The sequence below is a fragment of the Filicampus tigris genome, chromosome 12, assembly GCF_054856515.1.
Source record: "Filicampus tigris isolate MCC_2025a chromosome 12, RoL_Ftig_1.0, whole genome shotgun sequence".
Lineage (NCBI taxonomy): Eukaryota > Metazoa > Chordata > Actinopteri > Syngnathiformes > Syngnathidae > Filicampus > Filicampus tigris.
The window spans coordinates 1,070,020-1,083,240 of record NC_141228.1 but is presented as its reverse complement, the minus strand read 5'-3'; positions in this window follow the sequence as shown (position 1 = coordinate 1,083,240).

Below are 13,221 nucleotides of genomic sequence, written 5' to 3'. Positions count from 1 at the left end.
CAAAGTGGCCTGCATGCGCAGAAGAGACGACGTCACACTGATCACGGTTAGGACGAGCGAGGCATTTAACAGCAGTCAGGATATTAACAGAGACTGAAGTGGGAATGATGAGACGTGCACATTTATTTGGATGAGGAATGGACCCAGTTTTTTGACAACACGCCGTACAATGGAACGTAACAGCCGAAATGGTGTGTTCTATGCGGCCACACTCGGCTGTGGAGTCGGTGCACACGTTCAAGACAGCCCTGGTGTTCGATGAGGTTTTACCTCTCTCTGACGCCGCTCCACTCTCACGGCTGCAAGCGGTGTCGGACAACGCACGCGACTGCTTGGGAGGCAACCCAAGATCACCTGTGTGTGATCACCTCCACACGCGCGGACAGTAAGGAGCTAATGTTGTTGTGCTAACGCGTTTAGTTTTAACGGCCTGAAGCTAGTTATTGCTATTAGCTGTACTGTCATTCTACTGTTAGCTAGGGAGGGGAGGAAACGGGAGGGGGGGGGAAAGATCCATGCTTGCCTGATTGCTTGCCCACTGCCAGTCGCCGTCTGCCTCCCGAGAGTTGACACGAGATTAGCGTCGCTAAATGTACGAAATATAACCAGTCGGGGTTCGTGTGCGCATTCATGCTCTTGTCCGCTTGTGGAGGTGATCATGATGAGATCACGTTTTATGTCAATAAATCCAAACTATTGTGCAGAACACTTTTATACTTTCACAGGTTGAAGTGGATAAGAGTAGTAATGTGCATTTGCATTTTGGTGACGATCGGTCGCCGTTTTAGACAACAGAACTGACAAAGCGAGCAATACTACGCTTGCCTCCATCCCGTGACGTAGACCGATGAGACTGAAAAAATAACAAGCCCAGCCCCGAAAAGGGGCAAGGCAATTTGTCATAAATCTAATCACAAAAAAAGCCCTTAAATCACTACAGAGTCTTTTGAGGTGGGCATTTTAGTACTAATGTCATTTTTACATGCAAACCCATTATATAAGTGCCAATGTTAAGATCACCCAGGTGTCAAACAGAGCTGGGCGTTCTGTCTATGTGACGGACTAGTCCGTCGGTCCGTCACTGACAGACGCCCATTTTGCTGATGGTTGACGAATGACGGAACAAATTTTAAAATAGACAGATTAAACGTGACAGAAACCCCTTTATTTAGTTCATCATCCGTCATCAATCCGTCATTAGTCTATTTTTCGCGGCAAGGCTGTGATGGCCACGGCAAGGGCTGCGAGGAAAATAGTGAGTTGTTGTTGCTTTGGGGACATATTTGAGTGAGGGACCAGGCTGGGAAGAGTCTTTTTTTTTTTAATTTATCTTATATTTGGGGGGGAAGAGGCTTTCAAATCGCAGTGAGTCAATATTTCTCTTCAAACCTCGTCCAGGGGTGGGGCTGGATGTTCCTTGTCGCCCATTGTATTGTGTCTTAAAAGACCGCTCTGCTTGTCTGACTGGGCTCCACTTGATTCTACTGGGAATATAGAGCTCTTCGTGCCTACGAGCCACTTGTGTGACTAGGAGCCTCTCAGTCACACTGTTTATATGGAGAGCTGCACTGTGCCAGTGCTTCTTTCTGATTGGTGGCCCTCATCAGAAAAAGGGCCATCCAATCAGTGCGCGCCGTGTGCGGCAGCCCTCCCATCAAGTTTTTTTTATTTTTATTTTTTAATAGATGGGTACTATTTTTTTTTACCCCCGGGGAAAAATGACGGATGACGGACGACAGAAGGATATCCTCGCTGCTGACGGATGACGGATGCTCAATTTTTAGTAAAATGCCCAGCTCTGTACAAAAATAGGAAAAGCACAATAATCTATAAACAATAGTAAATGATCAATACTCAACAGTAAATCCAAGAATGAATAAGAAAACTAAAATTAACTACTAAACAAAATAAATGTATGTATATATATATATATATATATATATAAAAAAAAAAAAAGCCAGATGGACAACTTGGTACACTCGTTAATGAGGGCAAGGGCATGCTGAACGGGCAAAGCTGGGTGTTGCCCTGCCCGATTCAAGGTACAGCTAGGGCGCAGCCATCTGGAGTAGGGTTGCTAACATGCAACCCAAAATGACACGAGTCCGATAACCAGAGCTGGGCAGTCCGTCCCTGGGCCGGACCGGTTGGACCCTACAGGGGCGGAGGGGTTCGGTTGACAAATTTTAAAAAATGGCTGGCGTAAACGGCATTAATTTACAGACCAGTTGAATCACTGATAACACTTGAAATTATATCACTCCGAGCATGTCGTTGTGCACTGAGCAAATCACAGGGCGAATAACTATGCCTGGAGAAGTAGGTCCATACACTAAATGGGTACTTACGTGAGTATGTAATGGCGCATTTGAAGCATGACCACAGCGGGTTTGAATAGTAAGTTAGCCATCTAATTGTCTTTAATTAAACCTCTTCTGTTAGCATCTCTCCCGCAGGGGCATCATGCACGTTTTTTTTGGGGGGGGGTTGGACAGAGGTCAGAACGGGCGGGGGCCTACAATGTTTATGAATATGGCCGGGGGGTCGCCGCCAGAAGGGTACAGGTGAAGGGTGGGGGGTCGCGGCCGGACAAGAAAAAAAGGGTCAAGTGCCCAGCTCTGCCATTAACTGTAGCCATTCTCTTAAAATTAGGTTTAAAAAAAGGGTCTTACAAGAGCCAAGACAGCAGTATGGCCCAAGACAGCGGCGAGCGGTACCAACACTGAAAAATAAACAAATGTAATTCATAAGTATATACAAAGCAAAATTAACAAACACAACATTAAAATTTCCTTCAGCAGAAAAGGATAGAGGCCTCACAACAAGCGACCACAAGAAACCTGCAGCCCAGCTCCACAGATGATGGCTGGAAGAAAACAATTCTTACTTCCCTCTGAGCCAACTACCGAAGGCAGACAGTCAGTGCCTTCCCTGTCAGAGGCCCTTGTGAAAGACTAAAGCGAACACCTTAAAGTGGAAGTCTATCCAAAAATACTTTTTTCCAGAATATGTTCTATGCGGGCCCACTATTCTAAACACAGCATTTTGATTAATATTGCATTTGTGGAATATGAGAAATCCAACCATTTTTAGCTAGCTCAGGGGGCGGCCATTTTGTCACTTCTGTCGACTAAAGTTGACATCGAAGTTGCTCAGGGCTCAGATAACGCCCAATCATGGCTCAGCTTCAGAAAACAGGTGAGCCGCCCGCTAAGATGGCTAAAAGTGCGTGCGTTTTGCTACTTGCTTATATGTTTGGGTTGACTTCCCCTGTAGAGTACAGTAAACGTTATCAGGTTATTTGTAATTTTGTGAATATTTTGTTTTTAAAATGTGTGCCACAACTCCTTGTGCAGTGAACGTAAGAGGAACACTTGAATGTCTGGTAACCTTATGAACAAAGCTACACCATACTCACATACTCTGTTATAGAAGAACAGAAAGCACCCATCTCGAGCCAAAAAAGGACTCATTGTTGTCCTTTCCTCCAACCTCTCCTCAGCAACCTCATCTTCATGTTGGAATGTCGCAAAGACAGCGATTTTAATTTGGTTTCAACTCAGATGAGTAAAGATACCTGGGATTTTGAATGAGAGAAGTTGTTACCTTATTCCTACCTTCAATTTTTAAACCCTTCTCAGAATCCCGCCTTGACTAGGGAATACCGCAATTCATGTTCCATGAGAAATTACTCCCACACCGTTGCATGATTACCGGTACTCAGCAAACACCTGGCTGCAGACACCCAATATTTGTATCATGTTTATGTGCAATCTTGGCTGTAATCACATTTGCTGCATGACATGGCTTTACACCCAAATAGGTATTGTTTTTAAGACACCCATTGTTACATTCATTTAGGTATACCGTAGATAGTATTGTATAATAGATAATTGGGTAAAACAGACCATGAAATCATGATATCCATCCATTATTGATACCGCTTATCCTCACACGGGTTGCGGGGCATGCTGGGGCCTATCCCAGCTGTCTTCAGGCAGTAGGCGGGGGACACTCTGAATTGGTTGCCAGCCAATCGCAGGGCACACAGAGACAAAAAAAATGCACTCACAATCACACCTGGGGGCAATTTAGAGCATCCAATCAACCTCCCAAGCATGTTTTTAGAATGTGGGAGGAAACCGGAGTACCCGGAGAAAACCCACGCAGGCGCGGGGAGAACATGCAAACTCCACACAGGGAGGCCGGAGCTGGGATCGAACCCATGACCTCTGAACTGTGAGGCAGACGTGCTAACCAGTGGACCACCGTGCCGCCTGAAATCATGATATGTTTTGCCATATTTTCCTTGTGTGCTGTGAAGTGGCTTAGAGTTATCATAACAAAAACGCTGGCTTCATTTACAAAAGAAAAGCCACCATTTTTTTTTAGATGTGTGTGTGATGTAGCTCTTTTGGGGCCCAGACCAACATTATTATCTTTACCAAGGCCTCAAGACAATTTTGTCTTAACATAATCATTGAGCATTGTTTACTTCCAAAAGAATTGTTCCCCCTTTTATTGGATTGAGGCACCTGCATTGTTTGGTGTCTCTCCCTGGTAAGCGTCTAATGCAATGCAGAAGATTTGCTCATTAGCAACAGCAGCGTTGATCACAGTAGCTCTGTGTTTCCGATCTGCAGCTAGAACACAGACTCTGTTCAGTTTCTGAATTGTTGTCTCAGAACAGAAAGATGAGTCATTATGCATGTTTTGCTGTTCTCCTGTCTGTCCTCCTGCTTGCTCAATTAATTCTGGTTGTTCATTGTGATTTAAGGGTGTTTAATATTTTCCATGCACTGGGTCCAGGACATTTACAGTTGGCGTCAGCGAGATACTATTGGTCTGAGAGGAGCCACTTTGAAGTGTTCGAAGTTTCGCCACATCTGCAGGCAAGATGTGTACAAGGGCCTAGGATTTGGGTGTGGTGAAGAGACATTTTAGAAGAACAGAATTTCTGTCACGCCTACATGTCACATTGTCACATGGCAATGAACAGAATTTCTTAACTCTTTCATAGGACCTGTTTGTCAAATGGCAGAGGAAAGTCCTTGAGTAGTCATTTAATTTTGTGTCGAGAACAGTGGCGGCGCTAGACTTTTATCCTTGGGTAGGCCAGGGGGTGGCCAAGGCTATTTCAGGGGGTCCACAGACTATAACAATAAATATGTTTCTCGATTTATCAATTGCAATCCGAGTGTCAAATGTTGAAATGTACATACTAAGCATACAGGAGATTAGATTTACGTACATAATTTGCAGTTTATTAACAATGCTGAAAATGTAAAACAATTTGGCAACAATTTTCCAATTATGCATTAATAATAACTAATTATTAAAAAAATGGTGAAAACGCACCAACACATTCATAGTTACTCACACGATCCCCCGCCCCCTTCTCTCTCATCAATACCTTAATGCAGAAAATGTAAAACACAACTTGGTAACAACTTTTCAATAATTCATTAATAACTCATTTTTACAAAAGTGGTGAAAATGCACCAACACATCATAGTTACTCACACAATATCTATACCTCCCTCACTACCAACCTCCCTCCCTCCCACTCTCTCATCAATCTCTCTCTCTCACACTCACACACAAACGTACGCACCCCCCCCCCCCCCCTACATACACACGCACACACACCCACGCACGCAGTGTGCAGGTTTTAACTATGACTCGGGGTAGTGTTTGACTCCTAAACTATCCTTGGTCTAAGACTTAGACCAAGGGTAGTTTGGGACCTTGCGATGATGCTCCGACCTGGTGATGATGGGCTGTGCTGTATTGTGCATTCTGTCTCCTGACTAGTCCCAGGACCAGGAAGGGAGCGGCCACCTTTGTCTTCTGTGTCCTCCCTCAATGGAACTACATTGTATAAATTTTTTTTTTTATTGTGTAAGCAAAATAAACATACAAACACCCTAAAAAAAAACACACATAAAAAATAAGGGTTTCTACGCATTTAAAATTTCCAGACCCTAATTCCAAGACTTCTCAGTATTAAAGACAGAAATCTTTGAGTAATGAATAATAAAACCTTTGATTAATAAGATGTGTATCATGTGAATAGATTATGGAATTCATCATGAAAATAATTTGTTATAATTCTTCTAAATTTGTATGTATTGAATATTGTATTTAGTATCACACAAAATGTATGTGTATGAAAAATAATCAATCCAAACATCTTAAGATAACTGATAACTATTAAGATAAATACATTTCTATACAATTTTTTCCATTTTCCAGACTACTACAGATCTAGCAATATAGAAAATCAAGTCAAATCAAATCAAGTTTCATACTTTCCATACTACCGTAGGAACCATGTAACTTAAAATTACTACTGAAGTGAGCATGTGACTGCTTCTATGCTCTGACCTGGTGAAGGTCTGTGTGTATCAGATTCTCTCTGGGTTCACTCAAGGGCACTCAATTTACTGTTTTTCACAATTTATTTTTCTCAGCAATCTGCAGAAGACAATACAGACACACAGTTTGTCTTCAAGCTGGCACATCTGCTCCCCTCAGCAACTGTCATCGTATTGTCTCTAAAACAGCATTTTTACATTTAACTTCTACCACACAGCATCCTGTTCACTCGGCTGCTTCTTTTTTTTTAAGATATCAATGATCACTCGGACACAGATGCTTCTTCTTCAGCAGCTCAAGCGAGAATGAAGCATAGCGCCGAGAGCTCCCTCTTCCGTCCTGAGCAGACATAACTAGTAGATCACAGATGACATCCATCAATCCATCCATTATCTTGTATAGGTATAGGTATGTCAAAATGTTCTCATATAATAATCGTGATAATGTTAATGCTAGTTGTAATGATTCTATTTCTTTTTCTAGACGCTCTTCCTCTGACATCGGCAAATAAAGTGTGAAAGTCTTTGTTAGTTTTGTCTTAACTTTGTCTTAAAACAGCTTACCTTAACTACAATCCCGCATTGCATTTTATCCAAAGGACCTTGTTGATGTTGTGCAAAGATAAAGTTAACGGCAACGACTTCTTCCTCTCTTAGGGAGGCAACTAAGAATAACTTTTACTTTCGCTTTGCACGACGACAACAAGCGTTTAAAGAGTGGTAAACAATCCACTCGCTATACTCCCATTCACATCCAAGGGTATGTGAATAGGAAATTTTAAGAGGAAACAAAGACTTCCAGACGTCGTTTAAATGTATATGCTGGTAGAGATTTGTCCCACACATGGACATACTTCGCATGCAAAGGGATAAGTGCCATGGTTTTGTTTTTGTTGTTCACTGTTGCTCCAGCGGGAGGAGTGGGTGTGTGCTCAGCAACACCTGTTCGCTATCACAATCACAGGACTATTTAAAGTGTATATCTACCCAAACATAGTTTTTTTAAGAATATGTTCCCAGCAGGCCCACGAGATGAAACACGGCATTCTGATTAATATTGCGTTTGTGGAATATGAGTTAAGCAGCAAAATCCACCCGTTTTTAGCCATCTCAAGGGGGCCATTTTGTCATTTCTGTCGACTGAAAATTACATCACAACTACTCAGGGCTCCGGTAACGACCAATCACGGCTCAGCTTCAGAAAACAGGTCAGCCATGATTGGTTGTTAGAGGTGAGGATGGAGTTTGAAAATAAAGAAATAAAAACCTGCAAATACAAAACATGTGTTGCATTGACATATGTGACACGAGTTACAGTAATTGTTTTCTTTCAGCAAATTTGGCCATTGATGCACGAATCATTCTTGGCACAGATGGCTCAATCAATCCCCAAAAACTCATGAAGTGCCGGTAACTAACCCTAACCGTTATCAAGAATGGAAAACATGTAATTTAATCAAACAAACATATTTCTAGCCCCCTGACCTCTGAAATGCATGAAACGGTATCATTTAAGGGACTTATAAACTACGCTTATGTTTGGACTTCATGAATGGAGCGAACTGCGGAGTCTCTTCTGTGGTGCATGTGAGTGTATGTGTGTCAACGTATGATTCAGACTACAGTGAATAAACACACTAATGTAGATTAAACTGGGGTGGAAATGAAGGAATGAGTGTAGAAATGTAATGTGTGTGCGTGGTGTGCATCACCAGGGTCACCATGTGCACTGAGAGGGTGAGCGGGTGCACAATTGGTCACGTGCGTAGCTGAAAGGGAAGATTGGTCCTAATCAACAGACACCTAGACCTCCGAAGGGCTACATTATGTTAGTAAGGTACATCAACATTAATCTGACTGATTTGCGCTACATTAATTTGACCTTGGCTCGGGTTGTACACAGCTTTACACATTGGACGTCTTCGGCAGAGATCAAAGTCAGTGTTACAACAATTACATCATGTCAGGGTGTCCACCTTGCATTTTAGTCCGAAATGTTTCTGTCTTTTGTCTCTTGAATTTTCACCATCTTCAGGCCCTGGCAACCCAAATAGCTTAACTATTTTTACAGACCTTCCTGCAAAAACTGTAGGTGACATATGCGCGTTGGGCCATATAAACACCCGTTAGCATTTTTGTTTTTCAATGTGTTTGCATGAGGTGCAAAACGTGAATTTTGACTCACCAATTACGATGCAGATGTGTTAATTTCGAACCTTGTATTTGTGCAGTCAAATGAAGTATACAACAATAAGTCATTGCTACACGAACATTCATTTTTCATGAGAATTTTGAATTTGGTTTTGCTGAGCCTATTGTCACTGGAACCACACATAATTTCACATTTCACTGCTTTTACAATTTGGCTTAGAAAACAATAGTACAGTGGTATCTCTACTTACGAACGTTTCTTCATACGAAATTTTCAAGTTACAAAACCCCTCAACAGGAAAATATTGCCTCTTGTTGCAAAAGAAATTTCAAGATACAAAAAGTAAACAGCATGGGCTGCCACTCGCAGCTCCGGAGTTTCCTGAACGCAACATACTCATAGTCCTCCCAGTCCTCCCTCAAACGTCTCGAGTTGGTCCAAAATTCTGCTGCCCGCGTACTAACTGGAGCTCGGAGGATGGAGCACATAACACCAATTCTGGTCTCGCTTCACTGACTCCCAGTGCATTTTAGGGTTCAATTTAAGATTCTCTTATTTGTCTATAAGCCATTAAATAGCCTGGCCCCGGCGTACCTCTCCGAGCTCCTCCACTCCTACACACCTTCCCGCAGCCTCAGGTCTGCGGACCAGGCGCTGCTCGAGGTGCCAAGGACCAAGACGAGCCTCAGCAGGGATCGAGCCTTTTCAACTGCTGGTCCTTCCCTCTGGAATGACCTCCCATTGGTTGTTAGGCAAGCCCCCTCTCTGTCGATTTTTAAAACCCGGTTGAAAACACATTTCTTTTCTCGGGCTTTTGATCAGACCTGAAATGTTCTGCTCTTTTCCGGTGTCAATTGTATATAGTGTTTTATGTCAATTTATTGGCTTCATTATTTATATTTTATTTGTATATTATTTATGTCTATATTTATTAATACATGTATCACAGCCTTTTATTGTTTTTGTTCTATTTATTGTATTGTTTGTAAAGTGCTTTGTTACAGCTCTAGCTGTTATGAAATGCGCTATTTAAATAAAATTGTATGGTATTGTATTGTATTATACTTCACATCAACTGCGTTGAGAACGTTTCTGGCGGTGCGTTTCAATTGGAGTCTATGTAGTTCGCGCGGGCGGGCGTATGGTGCATTTGGAGCGGTGGGACGCGGAGCGAAGCACCAGAAATCTGCCCATTTGCTCGCTCGGCGCGTCTAAAACAAGTCAACCTTTTGGCCATTTGGCCTCACCGCAGCCAATATTCATCGGACACAGCCTCACAGCGTCCTGTTTACTCGGCGTTTTTTTTTTTAACAGTTCTTGAACTTTACCAAGACAGCAATATTGATAGCATTAGCATAGTGTGCAAAAATGTTCACTTGTTTTATACGCGCCGAATGCAGCAAATGGGCCAATTGTTGTTACTGCAAATCTGCTTGAGGCTGGCTGTATCAGATGCTACTGTCCGGACTATGTGTCACTGGCTGATTCCATTCAGTGCAAGTTATCAGAGTACGGTAATTACAAAACATTTTTTGTTGTTGTATTGTGCTATATATAGGTTGATGCAGTCATGCAAGGTACACCAACATATACGGTACATATAGAAATAATTCTCAATATGCAGTATTTATAAATAATATGTTTTGCATTTTTAGTGGCGGCACGGTGGGCGACTGGTTAGCACGTCCGCCTCACAGTTCAGAGGTCGTGGGTTCGATCCCGGCTCCGGCCTCCCTGTGTGGAGTTTGCATGTTCTCCCCGTGCCTGCGTGGGTTTTCTCTGGGCACTCCGGTTTCCTCCCGCATTCCAAAAACATGCTTGGTAAGTTGATTGGATACTCTAAATTACCCCTAGGTGTGATTGTGAGTGCGGATGTTTGTCTCTGTGTGCCCTGCGATTGGCTGGCAACCAGTTCAGGGTGTCCCCCGCCTACTGCCCAAAGACAGCTGGGATAGGCTCCAGCACGCCCCGCGACCCTTGTGAGGAGAAGCGGTACAGATAATGGATGGATGGATGGATGCATTTTTAGTGGGCGGTAGATCATTTTGACTCGGTCATGTCATAAGTAGCTCTCAGGCTGAAAAAGTATGGGCACCCCTGCCCTACATCAACATCATTGCAGATAGAGAATAATTAAGTGATCTTTAAAACTAGTATATTATTGTGTATCTTAATCTACAGTAAATTTAATACATATTGGATAACTAAAATAAATATACAATCAATATTCAAATGTGTCAACATGAAAATAAAAGTGAAAGTATTGTTTATTAATGCTTATGTAAACGTTTAATTTGCAGATTTATGACAAGGCTATTCTAAACAGCGAGGGCCCTCTGCACCCAGGGAGCAGAGGACATCCCTCAGAGCGGACTGAAAATCAAAGCTCACATAAGGTCAACATTCAGAGTTCACATAAGGAAGTTCGTTTTGTGAATGTTTTGTTATATGTTTGTTCAACACTGTATATAGTTAAGTATTGTTTTTGTAGCGAAAGGGGGTTGAATATGAAAGGGAGAATGAGTCAAATGTCATGTGATCAGAAGGACAATGGTGACTAAGAATAGCATTAGAGTAACATTCATCATAATGTGAATGGTGTACTCAACCCAACCAAAAGGAGTAAGATATTGAGTAAGATGAAAAAAGAAGAAGCCGGGGTGATATTTTTGCAGGAGACCCATTTGATAGAGAAGGAACATGCTAAACTTAAAAGAAATTGTTACAACCTAATATTCTCTCTTCTTACAAATCAGGGCACCGGAGAGGGGTGGCTATTCTAATTACGGGGAGAATCTCATTCATCCCTGTCAATTTATGCGTTTTCCCCGTATTTTATACGTTTTTTGATATTTTCAAATTGTGTATGTCGTATAACAGTTATTGTACAGGGAAAAAAATCATTTAAAACCCCTTTTTGTTAGACCGATCTCGTCTTGCCCATTTCGGCTCTAACCTGGAGCGTCCGTTAGCAATTGCAACCGTAAACTTCGGTCAACTTTCACGAGCATAGCACTCTTCGCCCCACCAAACAATCCCCCACCCGACCCCCTGTTGAGCGATAAAAACTGTGTAAGATTTGACATAGAAATGTCCGGTCCGTTTCCTCCACTTGTCCCGCTGAGCGAGAAATACTGTGCCAGATTATATATAGATACTTTGTAAGATTATATACAGAAATGGACGGGCAAATTAGAACTTTTGTAAGATTCAGCATAGCCTGAGGTTGACAGGTATGCTCATTTGAAAAAGTATCGGTGTGATAGGCGACGGAGAGGGGCGATATATCTTGGTTAAGGGGAAACTTGAGAGGGAGATGGTGTCTTTTCTTAATATTTATGCTCCACCAGGCTCAGAGTGGAATTTTTACAGACAGATGTTTGATTTGATGACATCACAGACAGAGGGTACTCTGATTGCTGGGGGTGATTTGAACCAAAGACAACACCCACAGCTAGATTCCTCTGGAAAAGCAATACAAAAAAATATGTCTAGCAAAAAAATAAAGGGTCTATTATGTGAACTGGGAATGGTAGATGTATGGAGAGATTTACACCCCTCCAGTATGTAATATAAGGCGCTGGATGGCGAGCAATTGTTAATAACGGACTCACACAGGACTGTACAAACAACTGGCTTGCATTCACATAACAATGCTGTAAAACTAAGCATTTACTGCAGCAACAAAACAAATATTAAACAATACCAACGTATCACATTACTCATTACAGTGAGTATCTTTTTGATCACTCTGCCATAGCGAGATGTTCTAACTGCATGATTCTTTTCAGCTGGTGTTAGTGTCTGAGTAACAACTTGCGGTGGTGGCAGTGCTGCCACTAGGTGGTTCCAAGTCCAGTCTTTCATTTTCGCAAACATCCTCCTTGCACTTAAAGCGAAGGTCAACCCAAACATATTTTTTTCAAGAATATGTTCCCAGCAGGCCCACTAGTTGAAACACAGCATTCTGATTAATTTTGTGTTTGTGGAATATAAGTTAAAGAGTGAATGCACTCGTTTTTAGCCATCTCTAGGGGCGGCCATTTTGTCTTCTGTCGACTGAAAATGACATCACAACTGCTCACAACGACCAATCACAGCTGACCTGTTCTCTGAATCTGAGCCATGATTGGTCCTTGTGAGCAGTTGTGATGTAATTTTCAGTCGACAGAAGACAAAATGGCCGCCCCCAGAGATTGCTAAAAACGAGTGGATTAACACTTATTCCACAAACGCAATATTTATCAGAATGCCCTGTTTCAACTAGTGGGCTTGCATAAAACATATTCTTGAAAAAAATAGGTTTGCATTGACTTTCGCTTTAAGCAAATGTCTTCTGTTTCTTCTCAAAACATTGCCTTGAGGTGTGCGTACAATGTAGGAGCGAGGCAGACTGTGGTTACTTTGAACAACTGCTGGTTGCCACTTACTGCCCACTTTGACTCGGACGGATTCTCCCTCTTCCAGTCCAAGAAGGTCCTTTGCTCCTCGGTCATAATAATGTTTTTGTTTTTGCTGTCTTTTCTTCAGCTGCTCATGAACACCTTCATGCAGCTCCGGTTTCAACAGAGTAGCACTTGTTTGAAGTTTGGTTTTCAGCTGTCTACTCATTAACAGCTGCGCAGGTGAAAGTTTCATTTAGAAATGCTCTGCTGAGCGTGTCAGCAATGTACAAGTCTTTTCCGGGCTTGT